Source organism: Bubalus kerabau, chromosome X (assembly GCF_029407905.1).
Source record: "Bubalus kerabau isolate K-KA32 ecotype Philippines breed swamp buffalo chromosome X, PCC_UOA_SB_1v2, whole genome shotgun sequence".
Taxonomy (NCBI): domain Eukaryota; kingdom Metazoa; phylum Chordata; class Mammalia; order Artiodactyla; family Bovidae; genus Bubalus; species Bubalus kerabau.
Genome location: NC_073647.1, coordinates 11,786,375 through 11,802,576, shown reverse-complemented (window position 1 = coordinate 11,802,576; position 16,202 = coordinate 11,786,375).

Here is a 16,202-nt window from a genome sequence, read left to right as displayed (position 1 = left end):
CCCAGGTAAGGAGATTGGATGGGGCAGGATTTACTCCTCTACATAACAGTGATCAGGTGGAATGAAGATGTACAAAGCAGGATATTTTGAGGTCGTTATTGCAGTATGACTTATTACTACATAATGTGAGCAGGAGCTATCCCTAATCTCTCATCTATCTTTGAACCTTTTACATGAGAATCCTATAATATGCAGGATTTCTCAGGACCTAGGCTGTAAGCTCTAGTGGTTGTTAACTTTAGGTTCATAAATGGAATCGAAGGATATCTATGGGCTCTCCAGAAATTGAATGCAATTTGTGGTATGTGCATTTTCTTGGGTTGGTAACTTGCCCCTGAGTCTCTAAAAGATGGATTCAAGATGGCAGGTTTGTTTTTCGGGGTCTTCTAAAGAACTCTAAAAAGCCTCTATACCCAATCAATCCTGAATCCATCTTAAGTTGATCGTAACTTGGAAGATGGTCATCCATTCATCTGTATTGTCTTAAGTGGTAGTGGCAAAAGTTAAAACATCTTGCCTTGTCAAATTATCTACAGGCTATCTGCAGTTTATCGTTGGAAAGTCACTTGTCAGTGGAATAGAGCCATTTTCTATTTCAAGGAGATGCTTTAACCAAGTATGAGTGGAAATCCCAGCATGCTTATTTTTTTTCAATAATTATTGCAATTGTTTTATTTCTTGGGTTTCCCTGATACCCCAGTTGGTAAAGAATCCACCTACAATGCAGGAGACCCCAGTTAAATTCCTGGTTTGGGAAGATCCCCTGGAAAAGGGATAGACTACCCACTCCAGTATTCTTGGGCTTCCCTTGCAGCTCAGCTGGTAAAGAATCCACCTGCAATGCGGGAGACCTGGGTTCAATCTTATTCTAACCGAACCTGGGTTTGGTTTTATTTCTACTCTACCATGTTTCAAGAAGGATTTATATAAAAAAAGCATACAGTACAATATTTTAAAAGTAAATGAGAAAATTTGATTTCTCATCAAATTTGGGGTGAAAATAATACTCCAAGTGAAGCCAACACTCCAAAATGTTGTGTTCACTTTATTCATGAATTGGCTCTGAAAAACCTGGCAGGCCACACAGAGAATTTAATGTGGTCAATTAGAGAAATTGCAGTGTCCATCATATAAAACGCCAGTCATGGTGGAGAATAACATTTTCTGGCAGTTAAACCTAAAGGAGCTTCTTTTTTGTATTCTCATAAAGAAACAGCCTTGTCTTTTCAGTAAATGAAATGAAGGGATTGTATCTTGTAATAGCCCTGAATGTTAGCTGATGGGCAACAGCTCAGCTCATTCAAATGAAGGCTATTTCTACAATGACACCAAAATATGTATCTCAGGCACCTAGGTCTCTGATGCTTTTGTTTAGTCCAGGAAATCAGTTGAATATTTGAGACCAGGTTCTTAAACTGGGATTTATGGTGGCCTTACTTTTTATAAGCATGTTTGTAAAAATCATAAAACTCATGTGATCCTTGTTTGAGTCTCATGATCCAAGTAGCATAAGATCTCATTAGTTTAAAAGCTGTGCCTGGCCTTTGTTTTGTTTACATTTTTGTGGATACTGATCTCTAAAGACTGCCTCTTGGGTAGAATGAAGCTTTTAATATTACAGCCATTTAATATTCTATCTTACTGCTTATCAGAAACAAGTTTAAATGTTTAATTTTTTTAATTGAAAATTTTAATAACATTTCTAGAGGTCCTGTCAGGGGCAAAGAGACTTTATTTGTTCTAGAGCTGAGAATAAAAGAAGGATTTCTTTAAAAGATGCTAATTCATGCTAATTGGATACAGATTTTGTTGGAGTTATAAACACAAATTGACATAATTGAGAATAACAATAGGAGGATATTGGAGGATAGTGGAAATATTGAATATAATGATCATTTCTACATGGGTCAGGCTAACAAAAGTGTAATTCCTTTGATGTGTTGTTAAATGGAGTTTTCTGTTTGTTTGTTTTCAGTTGCGCTGGGCCTTTGATGCTCCGCGTGGGTTTTCTCTAGTTGTGGCAGTGAGCGGGGGCTACTCTTCGTTGTGGTGAATAGGCTTCTCATTCCGGTGGCTTCTCTTGTGGAGCGCGGGCTCTGGGCACACGGGCTTCAGTAGTTGTGGCACACAGGCTTAGTTTCTCCGTGGCATGTGGAATCTGGACCAGGCATCAAACCCATGTCTCCTGCATTGGTAGGCGGATTCTTATCCACTGTACCATCAGGAAGTCCTGGAGGTATTTAATGGAGAAAGGCAAGAGGAGATTCTGACTGAGTACAGAGCACATAAATGTGAGAAATCATCCTTGCAACTGAGAAATAGCCTTCTTTTAAGGGATAGGAGCTAGAAAATGACCTGTTACTTTAACTTAGATGACCTCTGATTTTTGTCAGATGACAGATATCCTTGGACTTGAGTATCAGACTGATAAAGAGCTATTACCCCTGTCCTCATGAAACTTTAACCAGAATGATATATTGTACTATATTCAAGGCTTTTATGATCTTTATTTCAGTGCAATGTGTAGTGGTACTTACCTTCTAGTTACATTTCATCATTATTAAAGAACATTTGTAAATTGTAATTAGATATACCACTGCTAGGTACTATTATGCAGGCACCTTTTGTGCTTTCCAGGATAATTCATCCAAGAAGTCACTAATACAGACAAAAGATTGTGCTTATGGGATATACAGCAGGAAATGTAAAATGAGTAAGATATACATGTCACATGTTATCTGAGGTCCAATTACATTTTGAACTGATGGTGAGTACTCAGGGTGAGAATGACCTTAGACTATGTGTGATTTGGGAAGTCTTTTTCTCAAAAGGTTGATCTGGGAAGACTTTGTGAAGGATTTAGATGTTCAGGAAGCCAACCTATTTCAATTCAGACCTAGAGGGTGTAGGTCTTTTGGGATCTGGTTCCACCCTAAATTGGCACTGAAGGAGAGAGTGTCTCTAGAAGAGATAGAGAATTCAGACCCATTTTGGTGCAGTGCAGAATCCCTCCGGAGGCAATGGCAGCCCACTCCAGTACTCTTGCCTGGAAAATCCCATGGACTGAGGAGCCTGGTAGGCTGCAGTCCATGGGGTTGCTACGAGTTGGACATGACTGAGGGACTTCCCTTTCACTTTTCACTGTCATGCATTGGAGAAGGAAATGGCAACCCACTCCAGTGTTCTTGCCTGGAGAATCCCAGGGATGGGGGAGCCTGGTGGGCTGCTGTCTATGGGGTCGCACAGAGTCGGACACGACCGAAGCAACTTAGCAGCAGCAGAATCCCTCACACCAGCCTGTTATCAATACTAGCATGGGATTGGACCATACCTCTTTATATACTCTTTCATGCTTCCTAAAGACTTTTTCAGTCTTTTTTCATGACTAACCCTGATGTCACCAATCTTTTTATCACCATAATAAGTTTTAATCATATTTTTTGTATCATTACAGATCATTGAAAAGTTATTGCCTCTGTGTCAAGATGATTTTCCTCCTCTCCTCTGAGTGAGGATGAGTTCCACTTAAACTTCCTCACTTGCTCTTCACAATGCCCTTTTTGTCCATGAATTAAATCTCACAATGCATGTAAAAGCACGTAAAGAGGACCTAGTACATAACAGGTCCTCGGTAACTGATAGCACCGGGGCGGTGGGGGGGCGTCATCAGAGTCAGAATTTATCAAAAATATTTGGAGGCACCCTGCACTCCAAATATACTAAACCAAAGTCTCTTGGAGTGCAGGCCTGGAGGAGTGGTAAAGGCGGTTCCTCAGATGATTATAATGTGGAGATGATACTTGGGAATTAACAGTTTAACTAGCCTACAATCCCAAACACCTGTGTTCTTACCTCAGTTAGGGACAGAACCAATCCAGAGGCTGTTGCTTGGGGAGAGAAGTGTATTAAGCCCCAGGGAAAACCCGTCGTTAGCGAGACATTTTAAAGTCAAGAGTAACAGCCTCTGTCCTGGGTTCAGCCAGCACATGCTGCTCTTGTTCACTCTAACACTCTTGCCTTCCCCAGCCTACCTTCACTTACCTTCCTAGATCTAACCTCTTGTTAGCCTAGACGTGAATCATCAACAAACATCTACTACTAAGGTAAGCGGTTTGGAATTCAGACCTACTTTTGGTTTCGCTTATACCTTCTCCTTTAGCTCTTATCTGCAGTGGTTCACTTTTTTATGATTGGAGTTGCATTTGGGCCTGGGTTTTGTCCTCTGTTCTTTACTTTTCCTTGCATCATATTCTGATGTTGGTGAGTGAGGCGGTTGTATAAACATTTACTAATTCCATGCTATAACTTTCTCTTTAAGCATTGATCTAGCTTCATCTCACAAGGTTGATGTGTGGTATTTTCATTTTCCTACAGCTCAAAATATTGCCCCTAATAACAATATTAATATTTTTTCCCTCGGGATTTATTCTTTGACCCATGTGTTATTTAGAAGTTTGTTGCTTCATTTCCAAATATTTGCAGATTTTCCAGAGATCCTTCTGTTATTGATATATAGTTTAGTTGCACTGTGGTCAAAGCACTTCCTTTGCTTTATTTAAATCCTCTTAAATTTACTGAGACTTGTTTTATGGCCTACCATGGCGACTATTCCGCATGCTCTTGAAAAGATGGTGCATTCTGCTTTAGCTGGATGCAGTGTTCTATAAATGCCAATGAGGTCAAGTTGGTTGGTGGCATTCCAGATCTTCTGTGCCCTTGCAGATTTTCTGTCTGCCTGGTCTGTCAATTACTGAGAGAGGTGTTTTGAAATTTACAAATATAATTGTGACAATTATTTCTTCTTTTAGTTTTGTCATTTTCTGGTTCCTATATTTTGAACTGTTATGATTAGGTGCATGCACACTTTGGATTATATATTCTTGGTGAATTGACCTCTTTATCAAAATGAAGTATTCTTCTGTACCCCCTGGTAATACTCCTCATTCTAAAACCAACTTTAAAATTAATATAGTTTCTGAAGGTTTCTTTTCTTTTGGCCACACCGTGCAGTCTGTGGGATCTTAGTTCCCCTACCAGGGATCAGACCCATGCTCCCCGCAGTGGAAGCATGAAGTCTTACCCACTGGACTGCCAATACCCTTGATTGTATTTGCATGGTATATTTTTTCCATCCTTTTCCTTTATATTTGAAATGGGTTTTCTTGCTTTTTAATTCAATCCAATGACAATCTCTGCCTTTTAATTCAAGTGTTTAGACAGTACATTTAATGTCATTATTGAATAGTTAAGCTAAAATCTGACTTCTTGCTATTTGTTTTCTATTTGTCCTGTTGTCTCATTTTTTTTTACTTTTCCTCTGCCTTTTTTTAGATGAATTGTGCCTCTTTTTCCTCATTGGTAAAGTGAGGCTAATAATGAGAACCATTTCATAAGGTCATCCTAAGGATTAAGTGAGTTCATTCATACAGTAGTGCTTGCCCCATATTTATGCAGAGCTCCGTAAATGGTTGTTTTTACAATCTGAGGATGGAGATTTCCTAGGGATATCAACTCTCCAGAGGTTTTTAATTCTAGATCTGTTTTGTACATATGTAGGTGAAGTGGTTAGTTGTCTATGGGTAAGTTTAAGTGGGCACTGAAAGACCCTGATTTCAAAATATCACCCCTACCGGATAGCTGTGGTGTGTGAAATTCTCACAATTAAGCACTTTACAAGCACTTCTGGAATTGTGCCTATTCATTAAACTAAGGCATTGTGGGAGAGGGCAGTCAGTTTTCTCACTAGCACTGAAGCACAAATGACTTCTGATGATAGTACCTCATACTCTCATGTTACCTAGGAAAGCACTGAGAGATTTTACCTGGACGAAAGTCAGAGAAAGGGACATGGCCTGATCCTGGGAGAGTGCCACCGCATGATGGCTACTTGAAGGTAAAAGGACAGGTAGGAAAGGTGCCAAAAAGGACCTAGCTCACTTGGTGGTTTTGCCTTGGGCATATTTGTGAAGTTAAGCTTCTGGGTTTTGTACTTGTTTGTTTCCTTCAGTTTCACTGCAGGAATATGACACAGTTGATATTGTTTGATTCTTGCAATAGTTAACTTGGTCATATTTTTACAGTTCATCTCTCATCATCTGTGCATGCTCAGTCATGTCTGACTCTTTGCGACCCCATGGATTGCAGCCAACCAGGGTCCTCTGCCCATGGAATTCTCCAGGCAAGAATACTGGAGTGTGTTGCCATTTCCTTCTTCAGGAGATCTTTCCTACCGAGGGATTGAACCTGGGTCTCATGCATTGGCAGGCAGATGCTTTACTGTCTGAGCCACAAGGGAACAGTTAGTTCACTCACCTCCAAAACATAAGGCCATTACTTTGGAAGTCTAAGTCATAGTGGGTTGGGGACAGTTGTGCTTTTCCCTCTTAAATGAGGATTTGTTTGGTTCCTGTAAACTCTTCAACACTGTTGTGGAATATGAGCACCACAAGTAGGGACTATTTAATACCAGCACCTAACTTCATGGCAAATAGATGGGAAAACAGTGGCTGACTTTATTTTTCTGGGCTCCAAAATCACTGCAGATGGTGACTGCAGCCATGACATTAAAACACACTAACTCCTTGGAAGAAAAACTATGACCAACCTAGACAGCATATTAAAGAGCAGAGACATTACTTTGCCAATAAAGGTCCATCTAGTCAAGGCTATGGTTTTTCCAGTAGTCATGTATGGATGTAGGAGTTGGACTATAAAGAAAGCTGAGTGCCGAAGAATTGATGCTTTTGAACTGTGGTGTTGGAGAAGACTCTCTTGAGAGTCCTTTGTACTGCAAGGAGATCCAACCAGTCCATCCTAAAGGAGATCAGTCCTAGGTGTTCATTGGAGGGACTGATGTTGAAGCTGAAATTCCAGTACTTTGGCCACCTGATTCAGAGAGCTGACTCATTTGAAAAGACCCTGATACTGGGAAAGATTGAGGGTAGGAGGAGAAGGGGATGATGGAGGATGAGGCGGTTGGATGGCATCACCAACACAATAGACATGGATTTGGGTGAACTCTGGGAGTTGGTGATGGACAGGGAGGCCTGGCATGCTGCGGTTCATGGGGTCGCAGAGTCGGACATGACTGAGCGACTGAACTCAACTGAACACAGTGCATGGCACAGTATGGGTACACAATAAATATTTGACCTATTTGTAATTTCTTCCAAATGAATAGAAACTTTTGAATCAGATCAACAAGTCATTATCACCTGCTTGACTCCCTGCCCTCACTGTTCTTCAGCTCATCTCACTTGGACCATTAACCACCTCTAAACTGAATCCCAGACATGGTCTCTGGACCCAAACCTACCCTGAGCTACAGGAGTATGAAAAGTGCTAGACAAGTGTTTCAACAACTCAAGCATTAGCTTTGTTACTGGTTCTGCTCCAACTCTGAGTACAGGTTTGGTAACAGGACTTTTCTCTTGCCCCTGTGGCTAGCCCTACCTATGCACCCAAGATTCATAAACAGGGTCTTTTTTCTGTATTCCAGTTTATCTAGAGTTGGTGTCTATATGTCATATACAAGAAATCATAGCCAAGTCCCTAAATATCTGCTGCTTAGCCTGTTCTCTTCTATGTCAACAAATATAAAACTAGGGGTTGTGTTAGCCTTAAAGGATTTAAGAGATTGGAAGAGGATTATTAGGGGAACAGATAGCATTATACCTAAGTTTGGCCTTTTGGAGGAGTCTTCTTTAAATTGCTTTGCAACAGGAAGGGAAAAAGAAATCTTTTTCCTTTTCCCTCCTGCACTGTTATCAGGATCCAGCCTGCAGACTGGTGTTAGAAGTTCCAGAGTTGACAGATTTCCAGTCTGTAAGCTTTTGTGAGCTGGTCTAAGACCCTAACTACCCTTTGTTCTCATGGGAAAATATGTTGTGAGTTTCAAACAGTTGACTTACAGATAAATTTTGGGACACAACCCATTGATAAATTAGAGATGACTGGTAGGCTAATTCAGCCATGCTTGTTTTCACCAGGGAGCCTGAGTAAATGAATTTCCAGAATGGTCTCTATGTAACAATGGGTGCCACTCCTTTTCTATATCTTTTAATAAAAAATAGAGGTTTTTCTTTTCAAGGTTGATGTTGTTATTTTTGACAGACGATGAATTTGCTAAAGAAAATTCTCTTTCTGGTTATTTTTATTTTGATGGAGTTGTGTGTTAGTTGCTCAGTTGTGTCCGACTCTTTGCAACCCCAAGGACTGTAGCCTCTGTCTATGGGATTCTTCAGACAAGAATACTGGAGTGGGTTGTCATTTCCTTCTCCAGAGGATCTTCCTGATCCAGGGGTTGAACCCAGATCTCCTGAATTGCAGGCAGATTCTTTACTGTCTGAGCCACCAGGGAAATGGCCATTAATTTGAGATTGATATGAGTTTAAAGCAACTTAAAAATATATTGGAGTTTAAATTTTTTCTAACACTTCTTTTTCTCTAATTTAAATAACACTCACTGAGGTAATTTACATGGCACATTTTCCCAGGGTCTCTTTTAATTGTTCAGTTCTTTTGGCAGACATAAAAGATAGATGTCTATGTCCTAGGAACAAGAATAGGTTAACCTTTGAAGAAAGAACATTATGGGTAATAGAAGATTTAAGCCAGAGGGACTTTTCATGCAGTCACACTCCCAATCATTTTAGAGCTAGTATGTTTAAAGATGAAGTCATTAGGAATATTTCAGGAGCCACATCTTAGTGTTCCCTGTGGGATATGTCCAGGGAAATTCTGACTGTCTGCCAGTCCAAATAGAGTTTAAACTCTTTCTCAAAGTAAGAAATATATATCCAACATGCATTCTCTGCCTTGGTGAAGCATGCAAGTTGCTGAGGTATGAAATAAGTGATTTGGTTTATGTTTCGTCAGAAAGCTTCCTTAGGACATTTTAAAACCACAGTTCAGTTAGCAAAACTTACACTTACCTACTGAATTTGGAGAACATACTCAATGGCTTAACTGAGACACATGCTAAAATTAAAGTGATAAATTTCCATTAAAATTCTGATTAATGTAGCTTAGTTAAATGTTAGCATTATTAGCAATATGTCCTCTTTTGAGGATGGAAGGATACTTTGTTTTGGGGTGGGGAGGGCGTGCTTGATCAGGGAGAAAGTGAAGTAAGATGGCAAACATTAGAGGTGCTAAAACGAAGCATAAAAAGAGCACACTCATTCCCTCCCCTCCTTTTTTCTTTTTATATCCAAAGACCTTTAGAGGTAAGAGAGCTATTAGCCTATAAGTTTAACTTGTTCATTATCCTGGGTACTCCTGGTTCACTTTACACAATAAATATGCTCCTATAAAGTGTTCTAGAGTGCACACATGCATAAATTAAATAATTTTCTCATTGACTCACATTTTCACTTCTGATCTTCATTTGTCAACAGATTCTAAAACTGTCAGATATTTAATAAGAGGTGTTTGAACACATAAGGAGATTCTGTTCTTTCAGGGAACTGTAGTGAATTATTTTCTGGACTCTGATCAGTTGTGGATAGTTTAAGTTATAAACCTTGAGAGAGTCAGGTGACTAAAAGGCTTAGTAGAAAATGTACTGCCATGATATTTAACAGGTCATGCAATCATTTTTCCTTATTTTGAAGTTTTAGATAACTTTTCTTAGTCTTCTCTGTGACATTGGACAATTTCTAAAGGGTGGTCTAGGTCATAAAAGATAGCTGGACTCATTGTGTTTTTGTGTCAAGATATTAACTGAACTTATTGCTTAGTTAATCATTTTCTGTAATTCTTAGAGATGATGGAAATTAAATATAGACTCAATAGAGGAGATGATATCATTGTTCACAGTTGTTTACTCTCCACCATTCCTGTAAGATGATTGTGATCCTTACCCATTGCCAGGTGGCTTGCCATGCCTCTTGTGGGAGGAGTATAGATTTGACTTGGAGCTCCACTGACAGGCTTTGGCACATGTCATATCCAAGTAGTGGTTTAAGGTGACTATGTGGTTTGGCTTGGCCTCTTGTTTTTGTCCTGTGCCAAGAGAATAATATAGCTCGGGTAAGACGTCAGGCTGGGTCCTAGAATGAGAAGATATCTATGTCTACAGAGTAAAGCTTAAAAGAAACGAGCACAGTTGCAATGACCCTCCAATGGCCCATGGCTTACATGTAACATGAACAAAAAGTAAAGGTTGTATGCCACTGTGATTTCCCCCTGCAGTGAGGAACAAGACAAGACTGTTCATTCTTACTGCTTCTATTTAACATTTCACTATTTGCTGGGACAAATAGACAAGACAATGAAATTAAAGGCATTTAAATTGTAAAGGAAGGAGTAAAACTATCTCATTTGCAGATGACATGATTTAGTACACTAAAAACTGTTAGAACTAGTAAACAAGTTTGGCAAAGTTGGAGGATACAGAATTAATGTACAAAAATGAATTGCATTTCTCTACAACAGCAATGAACAAGCTGGAAGTTAGGAAGACAATTTCATTTATAATAGCATCAAAAAGATTAAAATAGGAATAAATATAACAAGGATGCAAACTATATTCTTAAGACTATAAAACATTATTGAAAGAAATTAAATAAGGTATAAATAAATAGAAAGACATTCGATAGTCATGTATCAGAAGATTTACTGTCATTCAGATGGCAGCAATTCCCCAACTGATCTATAGGTTCAACCCAGTCTGCATCAGAATTCCAGCTAGTTTCTTTGTAGAAATTGACAGGGTAGTTGTAAAACTCTTATGGAAGTTCAGGGGACCCAGAATGACTAAAATAATGTTGAAGATGAAGAAAAAAGTTGGAGGCCTCACATTTTCTGATTTCAAAAGTGTTGACAATGCAAAAATAATCAAGACGGTGAGGCACAGGTTTAAGGATAAACATAGATAAACGGAATGGAATTGAGAACCTAGAAATAAACCCTCACATTTACAGTCCATTAATTTTCAAAGAGATTACCAGAACAGTTCAATGAGGGAAAAATTGTCTCTGCAGCAAATAGTCCTGGGACAACTGAATATTGACATGTCAAAGAATGAAGTGAGACCCCTGCCTCACCTGATATACAAGAATTAATTTGAAATGGATCAAAGACCTAAATGTAACAGCTAAAGCTATAAAACTTGTAGAAGAAAAAAAGAAGTAAATCTTCATGATCTTAAATTTGTCAGTGGTTTCTTAGCTATCACACCATGTGCATTAGCAAAAAAAGGAAAAAAATACATAATTTGGATTTGATAAAAAGTAAAAACTTTTATGCTTCAAAGGATACTATCAAAAAAAAGTGAAAAGACAACCCATAAGAATGGAAGAAAATATTTGTGAATCATATATCTGATAAAGGACTTGTATCTGGATGACATAAATAAATTTATAGTTCAATAATAAAAAGGATACAACCCCATTAAAATTATGAATGAACAAAATATGGCATAGCCATACTATGAAATAATATTTAGCCATAAAAAAGGAATGGAGTTACAGTATGAATGAACTTTGAAAACATTATGCTCAGTAAAAGAACCTAGTCTTGAAAGACCATGTATTATGATTCAATGATACAAAATGTCCAAAGTAGGCAGTAAATTAGTGGTTGTATAGGTCTGTGGGGACTAGGAGGTAAAACGGTCATAGCTAAAGGATATAGAGCCTTCTTGAGGGCGAAGAAAATGTTCTAAAATTGATTATTGTAATGATTGCAAAACTCTGTATATACACTAAAAACATTGAACAGTACAATTTACATGTGTGAAATATGTGGTATGTGGCCATGATCATATAGTGGTTAGTAGTCCACATTGTGTATTATATGAATTATATTTTAATACAGCTATTAACCACCCCCCTCCCCGCCAAAGGTCAGTTTTTTTGGACAGTACATATGATCTTGATAATGCTTTTATCTATGTGGAAAATTCTTAAAGAGATGGGAATACCAGACCACCTTACCTGCCTCCTGAGAAATCTGTATGCAGGTCAAGAAGCATCAGTTAGAACTGGACATGGAACAACAGACTGGTTCCAAATAGGAAAAGGAGTACGTCAAGGCTGTATATTGTCACCCTGCTTATTTAACTTCTATGCAGAGTACATCATGTGAAATGCCAGGCTGGATGAAGCACAAGCTGGAATCAAAACTGCTGGGAGAAATATCAATAACCTCAGATATGCAGATGACACCACCCTTATGGCAGAAAGCAAAGAAGAACTGAAGAGCCTCTTGATGAAAGTGAAAGAGGAGAGTGAAACAGTTGGCTTAAAACTCAACACTCAGAAAACTAAGATCATGGCATCCAGTCCCATCACTTCATGGCAAATAGATGGGGAAACAGTGGAAACAGTGAGAGACTTTATTTCTGGGGGCTCCAAAATCACTGCAGATGGTGACTGCAGCCATGAAATTAAAAGACGCTTACTCCTTGGAAGAAAAGTTATGACCAACCTAGACAGCACATTAAAAAGCAGAGACAGTACTTTGCCAACAAAGGTCCATCTAGTCAAGCTATGGTTTCTCCAGTAGTCATGTATGGATGTGAGAGTTGGACTATAAAGAAAGCTGAGCACCCAAAGATCATACATCATGACCAAGTGGGCTTTATCCCAGGGATGCAAGGATTCTTCAATATGCACAAATCAATCAATGTGATACACCACATTAACAAATTGAAAGATAAAAGCCATATGATTATCTCAATAAATGCAATGAAAGCCTTTGACAAAATTCAAGATCCATTTATGGTAAAAAGTCTCCAGAAAGCAGGCATAGAAGGAACATACCTCAACATAATAAAAGCCATATATGATAAACACACAACAGGCATTATCCTCAATAGTGAAAAATTGAAAGCATTTCTGCTAAAGTCAGGAACAAGACAAGGGTGCGCACTCTCACCACTACTATTCAACATAGTTTTGGAAGTTTTAGCCACAGCAATCGGAGCAGAAAAAGAAATAAAAAGAATCCAGATAAAGTAAAACTCTCACTGTTTGCAGATGACATGATCCTCTACATAGAAAACCCTAAAGACTCCACCAGAAAATTACTAGAGCTAATCAGTGAATATAGTAAAGTTGCAGGATATAAAATTAACACACAGAAATCCCTTGCATTCTTATACACTAACAATGAGAAAACAGAAAGAAGAATTAAGGAAACAATTCCATTAACCATTGCAGTGAAAAGAATAAAATACTTAGGAATAAATCTACCTATAAAGAACAAAAGACCTATATATAGAAAGCTTTAAAACACTGGTGAAAGAAATCAAAGATGACACAGATAGATGGAGAAATATACCATGTTAATGGATCAGAAGAATCAATATTCTGAAAATGAGTATAATACCCAAAGCAACCTATAGATTCAATGCAATCCCTATCAAGCTACCAACAGTATTTTTCACAGAGCTAGAGCAAATAATTTCACAATTTGTATGGAAATACAAAAAACCTCAAATAGCCAAAGCTATCTTGAGAAAGAAGAATGGAACTGGAGGAATCAACCTGCCTGACTTCAGGCTCTACTACAAAGCCACAGTCATGAAGAGAGTATGGTACTGGCACAAAGACAGAAACAGATCAATGGAACAAAATAGAAAGCCCAGAGATAAACCCACGCACCTATGGACACCTTACCTTTGACGAAGGAGGCAAGAATATACAATGGAGAAAAGACAATCTCTTTAAGAAGTGGTGCTGGGAAAACTGGTCAACCACTTGTAAAAGAACGAATCTAGAATGCTTTCTAACACCATACACAAAAATAAACTCAAAATGGATTAAAGATCTAAATGTAAGACCAGAAACTATAAAACTCCTAGAGGAGAACATAGGCAAAACACTCTCTGACATAAATCATAGCAGGATCCTCTATGACCCACATCCCAGAGTAATGGAAATAAAAGCAAAAATAAACAAATGGGACCTAATTAAACTTAAAAGCTTTTGCACAATGAAGGAAACTATAAGCAAGGTGAAAAGACAGCCTTCAGAATGGGAGAAAATAATAGCAAATGAAACAACTGACAAAGAATTAATCTCAAAAATATACAAGCAACTCCTGAAGCTCAGTTCCAGAAAAATAAACGACCCAATCAAAGAATGGGCCAAAGAACTAAACAGACATTTCTCCAAAGACATACAGATGGCTAACAAACCCATGAAAAGATGCTCAACATCACTCATTATCAGAGAACTGCAAATCAAAACCACAATGAGGTACCATCTCACGCCAGTCAGAATGGCTGCTATCAAAAAATGTACAAACAATAAATGCTGGAGAGGGTGTGGAGTAAAAGGAACCCTCTGACACTGTTGGTGGGAATGCAAACGAGTACAGCCACTATGGAGAACAGTGTGGAGATTCCTTAAAAAACTGGAAATAGAACTGCCATAAAAACCCACCAATCCCACTGCTGGGCATACACACCTAGGAAACCAGAATTGAAAGAGACATGTGTACCCCAGTGTTCATCGCAGCCCTGTTTATAATAGCCAGGACATGGAAGCAACCTAGATGTCCATCGGCAGACGAATGGATAAGAAAGCTGTGGTACATATACACAATGGAATATTACTCAGTTATTAAAAAGAATGCATTTGAATCAGTTCTAATGAGGTGGATGAAACTGGAGCCTATTATACAGAGTGAAGTAAGTCAGAAAGAAAAACACCAATACAGTACACTAACACATATATATGGAATTTAGAAAGATGGCAATGATGACCCTATATGCAAGACAGCAAAAAAGACACAGATGTAAAGAACAGTCTTTTGGACTCTGTGGGAGAAGGCGAGGGTGGGATGAATTGAGAGAAGAGCATTGAAACCTGTATATTATCATATGTGAAATAGATCGCCAGTCCAGGTTTGATGCCTGAGACAGGATGCTCAGGGCTGGTGCAGTGGGATGACCCTGAGAGATGGGATGGGGAGGGAGGGTCAGGATGGGGAACACGTATACACCCATGGCTGATTCATGTGAATATGGCAAAACCCACAATATTAGCTTCCAATTAAAATGATTAGCCTCCAATTAAAGTAATTAATTACTAAAGTAAATTAATTAGTATTTACTTTAAATACTAATTAAATTAGTATTTACTATTTAGTAAATAGTAAATTAGTAGTAAATAGTAAAATAAATAGTAAATGCTGCTGCTGCTGCTGCTGCTGCTGCTAAGTCACTTCAGTCGTGTCCGACTCTGTGCGACCCCATATACTGCAGCCCACCAGGCTCCCCCGTCTCTGGGATTCTCCAGGCAAGAACACTGGAGTGGGTTGCCACTTCCTTCTCCAATGCATGAAAGTGAAAAGTGAAAGTGAAGTCGCTCAGTCGTGTCCGACTCTTTCCAACCCCATGGACTGCAGCCTACCAGGCTCCTCCATCCATGGGGTTTTCCAGGCAAGAGTACTGGAGTGGGGTGCCATCACCTTCTCTGAAATAGTAAAATAAATAATAGTAAATAAAGGAAAGTAAATAAATAATAGTAAAGTAAATAGTAAAATAGTAAATTTAGTAAATTAGTATTACTATTAGTATTTAAAAACTAAATTAGTATTTACTTTAAATACTAATTAAATTAAAGTAAATTAATTAGTAAAGTATTAGCCTCCAAGTAAAGTAATTAGCCTCCAATTAAAATAAATTAAAAAAAAAAAGCTGAGCACCAAAGAATTGATGCTTTTGAACTGTGGTGTTGGAGAAGACTCTTGAGAGTCCCTTGGACTGCAAGGAGATCCAACCAGTCAATCCTAACAGAAATCAGTCCTGAATATTCATTGAAAGAAATGATGCTGAAGCTGAAACTCCAATACTTTGGCCACCTGATGCAGAGAACTGACTCATTGGAAAGGACCCTGATGCTGAGAAAGATTGAGGGTGGGAGGAGAAGGAGACGATAGAGGATGAGATGGTTGGATGGCATCACTGACTTGATGGACATGAGTTTGAGTAAACTCTGAGGTGTGGTGATGGACAGGGAAGCCTGGCGTGCTGCAGTTCATGGGGTTGCAATGAGTCCCAGTTTTCCCCAATGGTTATATCTTACATAATTGTAAAATAGTATCAAAACCAGGAAATTGACATCAATAGACTATGCATGCGTAGTTCTATGTCATTTTGTCACGTGTAGATTTTGGTAACTTCCATCACAATCAAGATGAAAAGCAATCCTGTTACCACAAGATCTCCCTTATGCTACCCTTTTATA